The sequence below is a fragment of the Papaver somniferum genome, unplaced genomic scaffold, assembly GCF_003573695.1.
Source record: "Papaver somniferum cultivar HN1 unplaced genomic scaffold, ASM357369v1 unplaced-scaffold_188, whole genome shotgun sequence".
Classification (NCBI taxonomy): Eukaryota; Viridiplantae; Streptophyta; class Magnoliopsida; order Ranunculales; family Papaveraceae; genus Papaver; species Papaver somniferum.
In genome coordinates, this window is record NW_020628596.1 from 25187 (window position 1) to 43929 (window position 18743).

An 18743-nucleotide genomic window follows, 5' to 3' on the forward strand; every position below is an offset into this window, starting at 1 on the left:
TTTATATGATTTTGTTAGAAGGACTCATTATTTGTTCTGGGTGCAGAATATAAGTGTACTACAGTACGCAGATGTTTATTTTGTGATTATCCAGCCACCAATTCATATATACACCAGTACCACCAATTAATTAGCATTAGCAGCTAGCAGCATCAGTTTTTTATTTATTATGTTACCCCAAAAAAAAGTTGAGTAGGTTGTGGTGATAAAAGCAAAACCATGTCCATCATCATTATCACAACACCAACTACAGAAGTGCAGAAGGCGAAAAGAGCATACAGAAGAAAATAGTACCTTCCTGATTATTTTATTTTGGAGTATTAGGAACCTTTTTGTATAAACTTTTGAATCTTTTTGGTTTTACTGCGAAATCGATTAAGCAAAAAATAAATAAACATAGAGTATTATAGGAACACAACTTTCTCACGAAAACCAACGTTTCAGTTCGGACACTGTTAGAATGCGGTGTCGTCTCCAAACCCTGGTATGACTCGCTTTATAATGATAATCGTTTATCACTTGCTTCGGCCATAAAAAAGAAATCAGGGTTCAGTTGGGAAGCTGAAGATCACTTTAAGATGCAAGAACTGGAATCACATTGTTGTCTTGGTGATTGAAATTAGTATTGAGAGCTGAATCTTGCTTGTTGGCCACTAGTACAAATCTTCACATTGACCACACTTAATCACCGTGTTCATAAACTTTTGGTGATGGATTTTTTTCACTCCAAAAATGTGGCATCAGGTGCCGTGACAAAGAGGTATCTTTATGATTACATAAACTTTGAGTGCTTATAAAATATGATTTAGCATGGCCAATATGGTACTTGTTATTTTTTTTTGTAGTTTAGCATTTTCACTATCACCATGACCATAGGATCCTTATAAACACACGATTTAATTATATGTGACTAAAGTTTACCCTAAAGTCACGTGAACTTTATCTTAGCCGTGGCCTTTGTTATCCATTAGACACATAAAATACGTTTTATCGTGGTCAATCCAATGCTTACAACTACGTTAGACTTATAGCACCATGGCAATAAACTTTTTAAGGCCACAAAGAACTTTTTTAACGTGGCTAATGTATTACGTTTGGGACACAGAGATTCAGTAAAACCAAACCATGGCGATAAATTTCTTATGGACACACGATAATGTGTACTTTAAGGACACATGGATTCATATCAACGGACAAGGGTAGCGGAATATACGCTAACGTGGCCTATTGACAACCAATAGTTACGGGTGATATTTGAACTGCCATGGCTTAAACCTCAAGATGACGCAACAGACATGTAAATCTAAGGAACAGCCGAACAGCTATTTCCGTCCCCACAAAATGAACGATTATAAGAGAAAATATTGAAAACATCAAAACGTTATTTATTTATTTACTTTATAAGAAAGGATAGTTACATCACTGACCATTGTCATCCACATGGATTATTGGAGATACCTTTGATAAAGTTCAGGAGTAATTCGGTCATAATCAATGGATCCTTCCATTACTTGGGCTCTGCATCCTTTAACACCATCAAAACCCAAATTAGGCAAAACCAGAAAAACAAAATTTCTGTAAAACACATGCATTGAAAAGAAAATATAAGAAATCATGGTACCAAAATCTCCAAATTTGTCTAAGAAGTGACAATAAAAATAGAAATCGGAGTATTTATCAGGAACTTTTCTCCCCATCTATACTAAAACAAAATATCAATTAAGTGGGAATTCAATAAAAAAATTCTCTTTCTCAGACAATGAGAAGAATAAGGCTCTGAAAGAATTTATGTGAAATTAGACTAGGGCTTGTCAAAAAAATGTTTAAAAAAAAAACTAACCTTATATTCAAGTATCAACAGAATCCAAAGAGGACCAGTTTAGGGCTTCTTCTTATTTAGTTGATGAGACTTTCAAGTATCAACAGAATTCCCTCACAAGTAATGACCTCTCTCCTTTATATAGGATTTTACATAGTGGATGACAGCTAAGAAACCACTATTTTCGGGATCACTATGCGACACATTTGTTCATATACAATCGCCCATCTTTGCATAGCGTACCTCTTCGCACTTTATTCATGACTTTGCTGACATCATCTGGTGCGTCATCTCAACTTTGTTGTGTGTAATGCTCTTCCCTTAGATTGTATTCTTTAGTTTGCGTGATTACTAACGTGTGCGATATTTTACTCCTACATTTTTCCTCTACTCATTTCGCTTATTCTTCAGAGTGAGCGGTATGAGAAATTACCCTCTTGTAAATCACACATGCTTGTCTTTTTTCATTTTACTTTGCCGACAATTTTCCGGGTTTCAAGTTTTTCTCCACACGTGTCGATTTTCTTCCTTTTTACCGGCTTGAACTGTCTTCAACCGGTTGCTTCTTTTCACCTATTTAAGGGTTTTTCAACAATAAATAACCCTTCTTTTCCTTCTTTTTATTCTCCGCAACTATACTTCTACACTTATCTTCTCTCTCTTGTTGCTATTCATCTTCATCTGTTATTATCCATTTCTGCTGCTGCTGTCACCGATTTCTTCTACTATTGTTCTTCCGCCAGGAACTCTGATCGAAGTTTGTTACCTTTCCGCATGATGATTATAATTATTGATTTTAACCATTCTGATCTAAGTTATTTTATTAACCTAAATCCCATACTTTCGCAGGAAAAGTTCTTCTATTAGAGCTCTTCAAATCATGCAAAAACCCAAATCTTCTACGAATGAAAATAAAGAATCGCAAAAGAAGAAACCGAACATTGATAATAAAGAATCTCATAAGAGGAAGACTTCGCACAATAATGAAGTACGAAATATCCAATCTGTTTGAAACAATATTGTTGCCTCTATTTCTTATCTATTTTATTTTTTGCAGGCTTCTGATTCTGAGATGGTTGATGGTATGAAGCAAAAAGATAAGAATCCTCGCAAGCCCATACCAATCCCTTCAAATATTTTTATTCTAGATTTTAGTAATGCAGATGTTGTCCCTTAACACAGTTCAACCTTCACATAATAATCCTCATATCACTCTTACAATAATTCAAACTCCTGAGAAAAATGTTCTTGTCACTCCTACACCATCTCAAGCTTTTGAGAAGAATGTTCCTGCTACCCCTTCACCAACAATCCATCTTACAGATGAGAATGTCTATGTTACTTATGATGAACTTTTTCTTGAAAAGGAGTCTCTTGTGAATAAGGAGTTTTCTCTTATTCAAGGAATAAAAAGTGCTCCTCATATTGCCTCTGTGACTCCATCGAATGCCAATCAAGGTTTTCCTTTACCCATTAATTCTATCTGTCAACCAAACCTTCTTCAAAATAAATCCCCCATCCAAACAGATTTTACTACTCCTTCTTCTCTTTCCTTATTAAATTCTTTTCCTTTGAACAAGAAATCTTTGGATAGTGTAAAACTTGCTGCTCATACTCTATCCGACGTCATCAACTCTGCCCCATCTTTAACTGATGATCCTTGCAAGTTTCGCTCCTGTTCTTCCTTAAGCGAGCTTCTATGTGAATTTCCCGCTGATAACGCTTCAAGGGATGAGGTCCTTTCCCAAATTGACCCGAGCTTCCATGTTGCTCTAGATGTTCTAGTATCTATCTTTCGCATCTTAGCTTTATCTTCTTTTATGCTACTTCCAAGTTATACTAACTTCATCTTTTTCCTTTTAGGACTCTCATCGTCGCGTGATGCCAGTTGAAAAGCATTTTGAATCTAGTTGTTCTTAGTTGGAACTTTTGCAGAAAAATGTTTCTTTGGAGAAGGAAATACAAAAGCTGAGAGGAGAACTCCAAGTTACGAGTTTTGATGCTGAAACTCTTCGCAACGAAAATCAAAAACTTAGAGGTATTTATTATTATATTTGAGTCATTCATCAGATTCTATATTCCTTCGCATACGTTCATTTTTGTAAATTTCTTCGTGCATTTATTAAGATTTAAACCGGAAGCGAACGAATGAGAGGTATGACTTTCAATTTCTTGCTGAAGATACTCATGCGAATAACGAGAAGTTGCAGTCTCAATTAAGCCAACTAAATAATCAATATTCATATTCGCTTGATCAGATTAACAATCTTTCCCATGAAAATAACCATCTCACTCCAAAAATTGGGTTTTTTAATGATCAAATATCCTTTTTTTCTAAATTGTCACGTGATGCTGATTTACTACATCAAACTTTATCAGAAGAAAATCATACCCTTTGTCGGGAGAGGTTATCTTTTTCGAAGAAGGAAGCAATGTTTTCACATCAGTATTCAATTCTTCATGAAATAAATGAAAATCAAGCGCGAACTCTTGGCGTATTGAAGGAACTTCGCTTAAAGATTTAAGCTCCCAAAATGATAAACTTATTCAAAATAATATAAGTCTTTCTGTGAAGAAGAATCAGTTTCAAGAACAATACAGTCAGTTGAAGAATTCCCATGATCTTCTTAAGAAAGAGAACAAATCTCTTTCTTCTGAAGAAAAGAAGATTCGATCTCGCCTCAATGGTTCAATTGGTGATGGATTTGATAAGGCTATGAACATGATGGACAATACCCTTGCTCTTTCTAAATTCTTCCAAGGTAGTCAGCTAAAGTTGACTGCCTTATTATGATTTCTTGGTATTTCTCCGCACAATGTTAATTTAATTTTTTTTATTTATGGCTATTTATTATTCTTTGTAGATTCTAAAAGATCGCACCAGTCTGTTGTTACTCAAATGAAGTCTGAATTATCCAAGGCTCGCAAAGAATGTGCGAATCTGGAAATATCTCGTGGGAATCTTGAGATCTCTCTTTCTGCTTCTTGAAGCAGAGCGCGAAGAAGGTCCGCATACCATAACAATTTTTTAGAGATGAATGCTAGAAACCTTGAAAGAGCGGCTATTCACAAAGGCGTAACTAGTGCCCAATCTGTTATTGACGGAATTCTTTTAAGAAACTCTCTTCCAGCAGTAAAACTCCCCGTATGTAACGTGAGTGAGGATGAAGAATATCCTGAACTAGATAGTGATTATGACTTTTTAACTGATGATGAAAAGGATCAAGATGATGAAGAAAATAAGCAAGAAGTAGAGAAGTCTGCTAATGAGGCCAATACTGAGATTGAAAATCCTGGACCCAGTGCTAAGATTTGAAAAGTATTTTGAATAAGATGCTGCTGTTGAGCATTCTGGATTTCCTTTCTTTATTTTGACGTATTTTGAACCTTCGCATTTTTAGACTTGTTTGTTTCAAGGAAGATAATATATCGTTGTTTTAATTCCCATACTTTCCTCTTATTATTTCTCTTGTAAGAAACAATTGTGCGAATTTATCATTAGTTTGTTTAATTTACTTGGGAAGTATTATTTTTCCTTCCTATGTAAAGGTCTTATTGATGAGTGCTAAAAAGTGCATATATTTATCCCTTTTTGTTGGCATTTAACTCATCTTTTGTGCAGTAATTCTACATTTTATCCCATATTTTGTATTTTCATTGTTTTCAAGAATAAATATTTTTCTTAATTAATTTTGCATTTTTAGGTACCAAATAAAGTCTGGATGATTTGCGGAGCAGAAAAGTAGTGAAAAGCCGGGAAGAAATTACGCAAGGAAGCCGCGAAGAATGTCGTGCACAAGTCCAAAAAGCTAGGAATGGGCTCAAAAAGGAAGAATTGTTCTTAAAAAAGATATGGGCTTGGCATACCCAAAACCCTTACCCAAACCCATTTTCTATATCCATACCCGCCTCCATCTTCAGCCGTCGGATTGGATCCATCTCATCATCCAATGGTCGCTTCATCGTCGTTCATCGAAATCGGAAGCTCCTGTCTAACACTACATCACCTAACTCCATCTAGCACCATTAGTTTCGTTGTATATCTGCATTCAACGGTCGCTGCCAGCCTCTTCACTTTTAGCCGTTAGATCGATCCATCATCTCCACATCCCACGGCTCATCCTCGCTGTTCATCCAATTTGCTACAACCGCCCAACACCCGAGCACCCGATACCTATACCCATACCAAACATCCCCTTCCCCTTCTTCCATCTTCTCTCCCCTCCATGCCTGTTGCAGACCACCACCTCACCTGCCTCAACTACCCAAACCAACCACACCCATCCTTCTCCCATCAATCCCCTACCCCTCTACCTATCTAATTCACTAATTTCTCTTCTCATCTTTCTCTGAAATCCTAGAAGAAAAATTGATGAATTATGTTGAGTTAGTAGAGTAATTGGAGCGTGAGAAAGCAGCAGTAGAGTCAGAAGAAGATTGGGTTAGCATGCATGCGATCAATTCCAACGAATTAGGTGAGTTTCACCAAACCCTAGTTCTACTGTTTTGGGGGAAAATTGGGGGAAAACCCTAAATGTGTAATTGGGTATAAATTGATGTCTCTAGTGATGTAAGGGGGGATGATCTCTGGACTAGCCAGAAAAACATTTTGTTCTGTTTGATTGCAATTTACAATTTCAGTTCTTTTTATGCAGTTAACAGTTGAATGTTATGTGTATGTTGTGTTTGAATTATTTTGTATAATGAATGCTTGTGTTTGTAACATGTTTAGCATGAGCTAAACTGCTTTAAGCTGAGGCTCAGTTGAAGCCTTATGCACTGTCAATTGACATGTTGCTAGATAGTTAACTCCTTGCCCTGTTTTGCTTGAGCAATGGGAAGAGACTAATGCTCTTAGTGCCTGTGATTGATTGTTCTGTCAAAAGACAGTCAATGCTAGGGGCAAACTAGTGAGCAAGTTAGTTTTCCTCCCATTCTAGATGTATGCATAGGATTTTTAACTCAACCTAGAAATATGTTGTTTGATTAGGACACAAGGTACATACTAAGCCTTAGCTTAGCCACAATCCATATTTCAGTCACTCAATTTCAGTTCTGTTGTGCTTCCAGTTCAGTTTATTTCCTTGCCTGTTTTTCTTGCATTTTGAAGATGTGTGCACTGAAGTCAGTGCACAAACTCACTCCTGCCCTTGGCTTACAGCCTTGGTTCCCTGCCATTGTTATTTTATATCATCTGCCATTTAATCCTTGCTGTGCTGCCATCTTGTGTTAACTGTTTTAGCTCTTTGTATCTGCCTTCATCCATCACTGCTCACTGCCATAGTGCTTTGCACCCATTGATAGCTTAGGAAAATTCTTGTATGCTCCCGCTCCCTGTGGACTAACTCCTACTCATCCCTATACTATAAAGCTTGGCCTTGTATACTTGCAAGAGTTTTTGTGTGTTTTCCATTCCACACCACTTATCTTGCCTCATTCTTGTGCGACGAGATCGCAGGCGGCCTTTGTATTTTAGTACATCGACCCATTGATCTCGTCTTATCTTTTTCGTTTGTATTATTTCCTCTTCAGGTTTGTCGCATAAATATCACAAGTCTTAATACTCCCATGAGTAAAAGCCTTATCACATTTATGTCTTTTGACACAATTCAACTCCCTAATGGAGGGTGCCGTCCTTATCTTCCCATATGGTTGCCCCTTCAAGGAAGCATACCTCTATCGGGTTAAGATTATGGCTCTTTCCATCCAGTTATTCAACAACCAGTTGATTTCGCAGTCTCGCATACACTACCGATAAGGTTTATGGCATCAAGTCCGCACCCTAAGTGGGGTATCTTCGGACCGAGTGCATCATAGTCAGGACTTGTCAAGAGTGGCAAGGTACGCTCCAGACGCCCTGATAGGATTCGGGAAAACCCTATATATAATAAACCGCAATCGCACGGTGTCTAACTAGTAGACAGAGGCAAGTACGGGTCGTTCCCACGAAGAGCGGTGGAAATACTGTAATCAATATCTCTAAAAAGATTAACCAACAATAATGTTTTTGAATTTTTATAATTGAAAACGAAATAACACTGAGCTAATAGAATGAATTCAACTGGACAGACAATAACGAGGGTTTATGGGTTCCACTACTATTTCTAATTGAGTACTAAAAGCATTCAAATTCCAAATATGCATTTATATCTTCGTTCTATCGCAACACCTATTATTGTTATAATTATCGATAATAAACTCGCATCTCCTAAGTATAACCCATCAGAGTTTCCTAAGCATGGACTATTAAATTATAAAGACAAGAAGATTATTGAAAATATAATTATCGGTTCACAATCACTATTTTTGTCGTCTAAACGTAACCCATCAAATGATTTAACCTAAGCATGGATTATCAAAAACTGTAACAAATAAAATTGGAACACGAAATACATTTATGCATTTAGGCTTTTACTTCGTAGAAAGCCGGTGGAGCAATAACAAATATTATTTATAAAATCAATAAATCATAAACATTGGATTTCGACAATTCTATTCAAAATAGCCTAATACCAAATTAATCCAAATTATTCATAATGGTCTATGCTTGAAATAGTTTCCACCAAAAAAAACCCTAGCTACGAAACAATTAGCAAGACATGGCTTTCTCAAAAGCCCTAAACAAATATATTGGAGATTCACTAGCTAATCGAAATGGAATTGGAAAAACGAAAGAACGCAAACCCTTCTCCGTCGCTCCTCCACGGCTCTGTAGCCGCCTCACTTCTCTTCGTCTCCCAAAACCGGTCTCCTCCTCTTTCTATTTCTTCTCGATTCATATAAGGAAGGTGATGTTGGAACTCCACCAAAGACCTAGCCAATAATGCCCAACAGGCCCAGTCCACTATTGTCCAACGTCCAAAATAAGACTTTTCTTAATACCGACCACAGAACCACACTGAAGTCCAGCATGACTCCGTTCTCCTCAACTAACTCCAGCTCCTTCCTGCCAGGTTCACAGCACTAGCTTCTTCACTTCTCGTCTTCAGGCCATACTCGGTCAGAGATGGCTCTTCCGATTCGTCCATACAATCAACACAGATTCAACATACAGCTTCTATTCATCCTGCCTTGGTAAACTTCATTCATTTGAAGCCAACTGATGTTTCATGACCATCTAAGCTTCTTCCTGCTCTCATTTCCTTATCGAACTTCTGTTTCGATCAACAGCAAACCAGCACAACAATCGTTCCCATGTCAAGATCCTGACCGCAGCATCGTTCTTTCAATTCATTCCGTTAAGATCTCTCCATCTACAGGCCGCCAACCTTTTCCAACAACTCTGCCTGCAACTGTGTCGACCAAAGAACAACCAACTCCATTCACGTCTGTGTGTAGCACCAACAGGTCTACTCCAATCGACCACCATTAGCATCAGTTCCAACTGCCACTATTCGCCTCTACTCGATACAAAGAAATCACAGTCAACTCTCTCGTCTTCTCAGCAGCCACCATCGTTCAGAAACCCAACTGCCAAACTCTTCCGTCATCTGCCTCTGATCGACCATCATTAATCAACACTAATTTTGAGAATAAAACCCACAGTAAATCATGCAGAGACACGAAACACCACCGCCGGCACTAACTGTAGTCAACAAGGACAATCGGTGGCATCAGCTTGCTTGGAGAACTGAAAATGTGCCACGAGGTTCATTCCAGATTCCTTTTCTTCGATAAGAATTCAAGCTGCTGCTTAATTAAGAAATGAGCATTTCTTTACACGGAAAATGGGTCATTTGTACAAATATTTTTAAATAACGGTTCAAATGGACGAATAAAATATAATTTGCATGAAATGGCCAAAAAAAATAAATAGTAAGGATGAAACTGGTTTTATCATAGCTTAAATTTAAAAAATAGCAAGGATGAAATTGGATACATCCTGTGTAAATTAAAAATAAGAAAAAATATTTGAAAATGGGCACGATGAAACTGGTTACATCCTGCCTATTTTTACGTTTTTGTCCATTTAAACAGTACCAAAATCTAACTGTCCATTTCACACAGAAATTATTGATTTTGGTCTTTTTAACCAAATTTGTGTTCTTTACATTCCACTAACGACATATATGCTGATAATGAGGCCACGTACAACTTGTAACTCCAACTGGGCCTGACTAATTCGAACCAGCAAAGACAACTTTTTGCCTTGCTTAATGACTTCCTGGTGGTGATGTGTAGCTAAGATGGTGGTGCTACATACAGGTCAAATATTGACATGGATGCTCACGGTTCCTTCATTAAGCTCTAATTCTCGCTGGTGTCGTGAGAGGCATTTGTGCCTTTCATTGTAAACGCAACTATAACTCTCAATTTAGCAGTTATTTTTCCGGTGATCAGGTTCACGAGTATTATCTACAAAAAGCACTAAAATTATGTCATTAGATAAAATATCGAGTCCTAGTTAATATAAACATGGGTATAAAATGTAGCACTTACGTGCTTATCACGCCCCGGACACTCTTGTCTCAATCGTGTACCTCGGCGTCCTGATCGAGTTTCTGCGTTCCTTGGGAGAGCCTTTCTCACCTTAGGCTCTCAATCTAAGATTACTATATTAGACTGAAAATTTAAGGTATCTCTCCCGGATGGAAATTATCGTTTAATTCTCACCCCAAAATCTCCACAACTCAAGTTCCGGGGTCGGTGTAGCCTTCCCTTGAGTCATTCCTTCTAGGTCTTTCCAATTATGACGTGCGATAGGTCTTACTATATTTCCTCTTGCATATGAACGAACTAGGGTGCACGCCACATTCGGATTCCTAGTCAATCTGATAATAAATATCATTTTCTGTAGCCTTGTATCAAGGTCTTAGTTTGCTATTATAAATTTCTTAACTTTCAAGAGAAATATTCGCATTACAGGCTCTTGTTCAAAAATATGAACTTACAGACTTTTAACTGTTTATCCATGCGAGTTGATTCGCAAGTGGCTATGGATAATATTTTTTCAAGAACTGCCTATTCCAAGGTCAATCTAATTTACGACCTGTATTTCGTCCTTAAGGATCCATTAATTCATAGGCTCCCTCTCCAATTATTCTTTTTATTATATAAGGTCCATCCCAGCTTTTCTCCAATTTTCCATCTTTTCCTTTTGATACACTAGAATTTCGCGTAGCACTAAGTCGCCTGGTTGGAATTCTCTTATTTTAACCCGCTTGTTGTATTCTCGAGCTATCCTTTTTTGATAATTTCCCATGTGCTGCAAAGTGACTTCTCTTACTTCCTCCAAATCATCCAATTTTGTTAAGATCAAATCCACACTTAAATTCTTTTCCCAAGCTTCTCTCTTTGTGGTATGGATGATAACTTCTGTTGGTAGCACTGCCTCAACTCCATATGTCAAACAGAAGGGCGAAATTCTTGTTGCTTCTCTTCTTGTAGTTCTGTAAGCCCATATTACATTATGTACTTGTTCGCACCATCCTTTGTTGTGCCCTTCTAATTTTTCTTCAGGTTGTATGCGATTGTTTTGTTTGTAGCTTCTACTTGTCCATTACTTTGAGGATACAAAGGAATGCCAAATCTGCATATAATATTTTGAACGCATTGAGCAGCATTGTTATATTCTCGCCTTCAAATTGCTTCCCATTATCAGACACCAATTGTGCAGGAATGCCAAATCTGCATATAATATTTTCAAAAATGAATGTGTAGATGTATTTATCGCGAATATGTTGAACTGCTTTTACTTCTGCCCATTTAGTGAAATAGTCTGTTGCGACAATTAGGAATTTTTTTGACCCGTTTCTGGTATAAATGGTCCAACAATATCTATTCCCCATTTTCCAAAGGGCCATACAATTGTTGATGTATTAAGCATATCCCCAGGTGCATGTATCTTCTTGCCATGACGTTGACATTCTTCGCATCTCCTCGAAACTTGTTTTGCATCTTCATGCATATATGTCCAGTAATAGCCCTTTATTTTTTCTTTATATCCGAGTGATCTTCCTCCACTATGGTTGCCAACATCGCCATAGTGTAATGCCTTTAGAATTTCGATTCCCTCCTTTCGCGTAAGACATCTGAGCGAAGGTCCAAGAAATGATTTTCTATAAATAACACCATCCCTTAATTCATAATTTGTCGCACAACTCTTTAATTTGTGTGCTTCTAATTTTTTTCCTCGGCAATTCTCCATTCTCTAGATAACAGTGTATCTCAGTTCTTAAATCCTTCTCTTCGCTCACATTTTCTTCTAGTGTATCCTCTATGATCATCACATTTGTTTGCACTTCACCCTTTTCTATAGATGGTAACAATAATGTTTGTATTTTTATATCCCTTGCAACCAGATCTACTAACATTGATGGTATGAACGCCAATGCATCTGCAAGTCTATTATCTTTTCTCCTTATATGTCTCCAGCTTATTTTTGGAATTTTCATTGCTAAATCCATAACCAACTTCCTATATTTTTGCAAAGATGGTTCATTGGTACTATATGTGCCTTCTATCTGACGAATTACCAATTGGGAATCACTAGTTATTCGCGCATCCTCAATCTTTATTTCAATTGCTATCCTTAATGCATGGATGACTGCTTCATATTCAGTTTCATTATTTGTGGATGCGAAGTCCAATCTGAATGAGTAAGCCAGTATCGCTCTTGTTGGTGAAATGAATACAATACCAATTCCATTTCCTTCTCCATTGGAGGATCCATCCACCAATATCTCTCATTTGTTTGGATTTCGCTCATTTAATAAATCATTAGGATTTCCATGTTCTTCATCCACCTCCATCATTTCTTCTACATATTCATCTTCTTCTATTGGAAATTCTGCAAGAAACTCTGCGGTAACTTGAGACTTTGGTGAAGATAAAATTTCATAACCAATCTCATAGTTTCCTAATTGTGCATTCCACCTCTCTATTCTTCCTGACCTCTTCGAATTCTTCATTGCGTTTTCAATTGGTACTCTTTTTAATACTTTAATTTTGTGAGCTTGAAAATAAATGTGAAGCTTGAATGATGCATATACCAGTGCGAGAATCAACTTTTCAATTTTTGAGTAATTTTTCTCTGCCGAGTTATAGGTTTTGCTTATGTAATATATTGTTTTTTCTACACCTTCATCTGAACGTAACAGTACTTCACTCAATGCATGATATGTTGATGCTAGGTATAATAACAATTCTTCTCCCTTCTTTTCCTTTTGCATAATAGATAAGTTTACCAAATAATTTTATGCTCTGCAATGCTTTGTCGCACTCCATTGTCCATTCAAATTTGGTCAGCTTCTTTAGTATATTGAAAAAGTGTTTACACTTGTCCGAAGATCTTGCAATAAATCTTCCCAATGATGCTATCAATCCATTTAACTTTTGAACATCTTTGACTGTCGCAGGTGGTGGCATATCTCTAATCGCTTGTACCATCTCCGGATCAACTTGTATTCCCTCCTTGGATATAATATATCCTAAAATTTTTCCTGATGATACGCCAATTACACATTTTTCTGGGTTTACTTTAATATTGAATTTTCACATTTGTTCAAATATTGATCGCAAATCATCAACATGATCTTTCGCCTCTTTGCTTTTAGTTAGCATATCATCTACATAGACTTCTAATGTTTTACGTATCCATTTTTTTCGAATACTTTCTGCACCATTCTTTGATAAGTTGCACCTGCATTCTTCAATCCAAATGGCATTTTCGTGTAACAATATAAACCTCCTGGTGCGAAGAAAGCAGTGTGTTCTTGATCTTCTTCTGTCAAAGAAATTTGATTCTAGCCTTTATACCCATCTAACATTGTGAGTATATCATTCCTTGATGCCGATTCCACCATTTGAGGTATGTCGGGTAAAGGGAAGCTGTCTTTAGGGCACATTTTGTTTAGATCTGTAAAATCTATGGAAATCCTAATTCCGATGTTCTTTTTAGGTACCACCACCATATTTGCTATGCACTCTGGATATTTTGCCTCCCTTATAATTCCTACATCTAACATCTTCTGCAATGCTGCTTCTATTTTAGGATGATAGTCAGTTGCAATCTTCCTTGTCCTTTGCTTGAACGGCTTTACATTCTTCTTAATGTTTAATTTATGACATGCGACAGACGGAGCTATTTCTGACATTTCTTTCATACTCCATGCGAAAATATCATTATATTCTCGCAGAATGCTTATCGTTTTTTCCTCTTCTTCTTTATCCATTTTAGTTCCAATTCTTTAAATTTTTGGTTCTTCTCCAGTTCCTATATTTATTTCATTTGCTGGTTCCGCTGCAGTAAAATTCGCTTTTGGTTCCCTCATAGGTGTTGGTTTCTTAATTTTTTTAATTTGTCCACCTTCCTCCGCTGGTTCTTCGCCTGGTATTCCTTTTCCCTCTTTCGCTCTTATCATGTAAATTCGAAATTCCTCTTCTTTCCTTTGTTCTATTGCTTTTATCCATCGATCCTTTCGCTTCTTTGCTCTCCCTTCATAATTTCGCACATCTATTTGATTTCAAGTATTCACAACCTTAACATCTCCTTTGATTTTACCTATACCGCTTGGAATAGGGAATACATTGATGTAATGTTGAAGCTACGACCTTTAGTCCATGTACCCATGGTCGTCCCAACAACATGTTGTATGGTGACTCAATGTCAATCACACACAGTGTTATCTTTGTTTGAACCTCTCCCAGTAATATTCGCATAACGATTTCTCCTTTTGGATTTGTAATTTCTCTATTGAATCCATGAACATTATATGATGTGGTTGTCATTTCTGCATCTTCATATCCTATTTCTTTGAATTTGCGATAAAATATTACATCAACTACACTTCCTATATCTATCAATGTTCTATCAATCGCCCATCCTTCAAATCCCCTCTGTTTTCCAATAATTTTTTCTCGCTCAGCTGTGACCGTAATTACTAATGGATCTGTTCGCTGTAAATTTTCTTCTGGAATTTCATCCGCTGCAAAGGAAATTTTCACCTTTTCTCAATCTTGTAATGAAATTCTTTGTCTACCGTCTCTATCTTCTTACCTTCGTAATTTGTTTTATGAATTCTCCCTGTTACTGTTGCTTGAAAATCTGCCTCAGAAATTGATACTATAATTATGTTATTACACTGTATATCTCTGCCTCTTCCTTGAATTAGTATGAGTCTTCTCTTCATGGATCCCTTATGATTCTTCCTTAATTTCCCTAAGAACTTCAGATCTATTAACAAGAATTATCATCCAGAGCTGTTTCTAGCGCCAAAAATGTAGTTGTCATAAATCTTACAATTATGTTCCACTATCACTAAATGAGAATTTAGGTAACCATCTTCTTATTATATGAAATGTAGATAGAATTACAAAGATTGATCCAACTATTACAATGATCTATTTTCCCTAGATTTACTTTCTGTTTCTATTTCTTGACCAAGACTCACTCCAGAACTCCCTCACAAGTAATGATTTCTCTCCTTTATATAAGAATTTACATAGTGGATGACAACTAAGAAACCCACTATTTTCAGGATCACTATGCGACACATTCGCTCATATACAATCGCTCATCTTCGCATAGAATATCTCTTCGCACAGTTCTTCGCACTTTACTCGTGACTTTGTTGACATCATCTGGTGCGTCATCTCAACTTTATTGTGTGCGATGCTCTTCGCTTAGATTGTATTCTTTACTTCGCGTGATTACTAACATGTGCGGTATTTTACTCCTCCAATACTTAGAGAATTTTCTTCATGTAAAAAGATATTATGCATGCAGACCATGAGCACCGAGGCTCCATTATGATAACCAGAAGACAAAGTCTCAATTTTATAGTCGTCAAGAGTTTTTTCAAAAACCAGACGTGGCGGATTATCCGGAAATCCTTCCCTGTCTTGATCCAAAGTCTATTATCAATGTTGAACTCTCCACTATTTCCAAGCCAATGTGCTTCCCAGATAGGTTTCTTATAAGGATTTGTATCTGTAAATTGAATTGAGTTGAGCAATTAGATCACATACAATTAATTCCGTCCATGTGTCCAGTAGAATATCACCATTTTCAAAAGACCTAATTGGTTTAACGCAGTGATAGTTAATCAATGTAAAAATGGTAAATCGCTTAGTCCAGGAATTTTGCACTCCATAATCTTGCATGACCCATATATGTGTCCATTGGACCATGTTCGAAACCAATAGCTTAAACAAAGACAGTCTCCCAGCAATGCCACATGTTTATAGATTCTTTTGTCTTCTTCGCAACGTTTTTGTAGAATTTTCAGAGGATGCTCCTTGGGAAGCGGTTGGAAAGCCTAACCAATGGAGAGTTAATGCCCTTACCAAAATTAGACCAATCACATGTTCCAAGTGTAGTTTCTTACCAAAGAATAAATTAAATGTGTAGATTTGGTTATCATTTTCAGCGCCACTAATACCACTTCATGTTTCAGATTCTTGATGTCTGCACCATCATTTGCATCATTTAATACCATGTCCTACTTTCATCAGTCTTGTGACACCTACAAATCCTTAACCGTTCAATGAAATGTGCGCAAGTAATAACGATGTTGAGAACAAAAGCATCATTGGGTTGGTTTGAAGTCTATGTGCAAGCCTCTCTCTCGAGGGGGGTTTAGGAGTTAGAAGACTGAAGCCTTTAAATTAGTTAATACAACAGTGGAAGAGAACCCGTCATTATACTTCTTCGACATGGGAAAGATAGCAATGCTTACATTTACCTGCCAATCCCCAAGAAAACAAAAAAAAAAAAATTCATTTCTCAAATCACAAATTGTATTTACTAAATCAATACATATTACACAAAAATAAGCTAAGAAACATAAATCCGATTACCCAATGTGTAGGAAGCTCTTCCCACCATGGAACTGTAATGCTATCAAGCTCAGTTTTTAAAGATCATAAATCTATGATGAACTTGCTTCGGGATCACACGTGCTTTCAAATCTAGAAATATTCTCTCAACTGAAAAATACAGAGTCATATATACCTGGGTTAAGAAGAAATTAGAGCTTCATTTTTATTGAATCATTGATCCCCAAGAAAATGAAACTGCTGTGACATCAAGTTAACCAAGAGACTAAATTGAAACCGATGCCGTCAAAATGCCTAGGATTCGCAATTGGAATAACAGAGAAGTGATAGCAGGAAAGTATGGTGATAGGAACTCTAGGTGGAGAACAAAAGATACAAAAGATCCATATGGGGTTAGCATTTGGAGGCACATCAACTCAGTGACAAACACTTTCTTTGGGGACATACAAATTCAAAATTGGACACGGTTCTTCGATTAGATTATGGGAAGACAAATGGTGTAGTGAAGGAATCCTTGCTGCTCTCTGTCCTTCTCTTTACGCTTTTTCAAGTACTAAGAACATTTCCTTACTAGATGTGAGGGTTTCTGCTGAAGGTGGTTTCTTTTGGGATTTAGGTCTCAATAACAGAAGAAGATTGTATGATCATGAAATTCAGGAGCTTCTTATCGCTTTACCTATGTTGGAAGTTGTTCATTTTAATTAAGACGAAGAGGATGAAATGGTTTGGGTGGGTCATAAAAGCGGTATTTTTTCGGTGAAGTCTGCCTATGCGCTTGAAGTTAATTTGGTGGCAGGTGATAATTCTTTCCCCCAAAAGAAAATTTGGTCGATGAAATGGCCTATGAAGCATGGATTCTTCCTTTGGCAGGCCGTGCTGAACCGTCTCCAACTCTCACCAATTTACAGAAAAAGGGCTCTGCTTTTATTAATCCTAATGGCTCGCCAATTCCAACTCTTGCATTTTCTGTGGCACTCATGCAGAAAATAACGATCACTTGTTCCTCCATTGTTCTTTTGCCTCTAGAATATGGAGCTTCTTTCAAAATGGTGCAAGAAGAGTAGTCCTTACTCCACATCAATCTATTTTGGATGTCATCTCTAATTGTAATACAGCTGGTCTTACTCCTCTAGGGAAGGAAATTTGGAAAAAGATTCCCACTAGTATTATGTGGAACTTGTGGATCGAAAGAAACAAGCGGACTTTCAACGGCCAAAGTCTGCAGTTCTCTTCTATAATTGCTAACATTAAAAATTTAAAATTCAAACTTTTTACTGGGCGTCTATGGAACCGGGTTTCTCGAGTATTCATTCTGACGAAGTAGTCGCCAATTGGGAAAAGCTATTTTTCGATCCTCCTTGATTATGTTGTGTTTGTTTTGTAGGGGCTCTTAGCTTTGAGCTGTCTTGTTGTTTCTGCTTATGTTGTTCTCGGGGCTCTAGTTTTTATTTTCACCTGTGTGGCTGTTTCTTTGTTTTAAGAAAAAAATTAAAATTCAGCAACTCATAAATATAACTTCTAATGGTCGCCTATTGGTTACATGAAAAATCAACCAAAAGGAAAAAAAAGGGTGTGCCAAAGCAGACAAGAATTGAGAAAGTAACTTAGCGTATCTTGAAAGGGTGCTGCAGAATATTCCTTCAGTCGGCCAAAAAAGAGATAGTGAAAGTGGTAGTGAGGGAGAGAGATTTTTTGCTCTAAGCCGGACAATGGAACATGATGAATAAGAAAATGATTGATGGGTATGGTGAACAACAGGATGTGCTCTAACTTTTCTTGTTCATCATGTTCCATTGTCTGACTTGGAACAATGCGCAAGATAGTTCATCTCCAAGTCATACACATCTTATAGCCTACAGGGTTCATGAACCATTCTCTATGGCAAATCCGTATTAAATGCCTAAAACACTAAAGTGTAAATTAATTCCTAAATTTGTAAAGATTTTCTCCCGCCCATTCAAATTTTCAAATATGGATCACCGGACAGCTATGTCTTTCATGAATATAGATTGATTTGGCAACTCCATTTCAAGACAAAAAGTAAAAATTTAAATGCCGGAACAACGAATATATTTTGTAAACCATGAGATAAGAGTAGGTAAAGATTCTCCTGCCAATTTGAATTTTCAAATCTGGACTAGCGGAT

At 37.0% G+C, this 18743-nt stretch overlaps 1 long non-coding RNA gene across 1 annotated transcript; it reads left to right on the forward strand.

Annotated features, from left to right (window-relative positions):
* The first annotated feature begins 12409 nt into the window (after window positions 1-12409).
* LOC113338207 lies at window positions 12410-17887 on the forward strand. The gene is made up of 2 exons (XR_003354673.1): window positions 12410-12743; window positions 13177-17887. It is a non-coding gene; the product is annotated as an uncharacterized LOC113338207 (long non-coding RNA).
* The last annotated feature ends 856 nt before the right edge of the window (window positions 17888-18743 follow it).